At 40.1% G+C, this 1,278-nt stretch overlaps 1 protein-coding gene across 1 annotated transcript in view; it reads right to left on the bottom strand.

Annotated features, from left to right (window-relative positions):
* The window catches only part of Tiam1 (T cell lymphoma invasion and metastasis 1), a 421,384-nt gene that overhangs the window by 388,077 nt on the left and 32,029 nt on the right, over positions 1-1,278 (bottom strand). The window lies entirely within an intron of this gene.

Genomic DNA, 1,278 nt, shown 5'->3' with positions numbered 1-1,278 from the left:
TTTTTTCTCTAATTTGGTCTGCAAACTTAGGTTGTTAACCCTCCAGAAGACAAGCTTATTGTTATTGCCATACAACCTAGGCTGTTGAGCTTAACCTCACTATCTGTCTGAATATCAAACATCTTAGACATAACATGGAACAGGTATTTTTCATCAAGTATTGATATGTTGAACTTTAAGTCCCTACAGAATATGATGAAAAAACGTTCAAAAATTAGAATATATTTTAAAAATAGGGATAAAGAATTATATAATTGTTAAGTTTACACATAAGCCCAGAAATCTAACCATATACAACCTTGAAGCAGGACAGTCCCACAACATTCCTTTTCCTTGCACTTGCCAGGGAAGTGCTTATTCCACTGAGCCATCTCCCCAGCCCCAACATTCTTTTTCCTGTTGCATTGTTTTCAATAAACAAAATATTGCTATTGCTCTTCTTTTAAAATGTGAAACAAGGGGCTGGGGAGATGGCTCAGTGGAATAATCGCTTCCTTGGCAAGAGCAAGGGCCTGAGTTCAATCCCCAGTTCCACAAAAAATAAAATAAAATAAAATGTTAAACGTGTCCTGAGTTCAATCCCCAGTTCCACAAAAAAGAAAATAAAATAAAATGTGAAACGTGTTTTGAATCAAAATGTTACTCAGACATGATAGCACATACCTGTCATTCTAGCTGGTGGGAGGTTGAGGCAAGAGGACCTTCTAGTTCAAGGCCAGCCAGGGCAACATTGTGAGTTTTGAAGCTACCCTGAGCTATAGAGACCTTGTCTTAAGAAAAAAAAAAAAAAAAATTCTGTGCCCCTTTATTCAATCTGAGCTTAATTAGCCATGCAAGTAGGTCTGTAGAAAGAAATTATAACTAACATACCAACGAGCTGTGGACTGCAAGCACTGACAGAAATACAACCAATGAACCATTCTTATTAATTTTCACCTATCAAAAACCAAAAATATGCTAAGGACAGTAAAACAGTAACCCACAGTGTGGAGAAAATGTTTGTACGTCATGTCTCACTATCAGCCAACGAGCATGTGAAAAATGCTCAACATAATTAATCCCCAGACACAAATCAAACCCACAAGGATTAAAGTGCCTGCAAGCAGGCACAGGGGCCGGGGTTCGATTCCTGGGCCCGCTATCCATGCCAGCCCCACCCCCTGGGCATACTGAGACAGCAATTGGGACTGGGCCTGGTGGTGTGTGCATGTAATCCCAGCTCTTGGGAGGCTGTAAACAGGTGGATCACTACGAGTCTGATCTAGTAGTGAGACCGTG

The sequence above is a fragment of the Octodon degus genome, unplaced genomic scaffold (assembly GCF_000260255.1).
Source record: "Octodon degus isolate 3935 unplaced genomic scaffold, OctDeg1.0 scaffold00225, whole genome shotgun sequence".
Taxonomy (NCBI): Eukaryota; Metazoa; Chordata; class Mammalia; order Rodentia; family Octodontidae; genus Octodon; species Octodon degus.
Note: the sequence above shows the minus strand (reverse complement) of the source record. Positions and strands in the feature narration are given on the sequence as shown.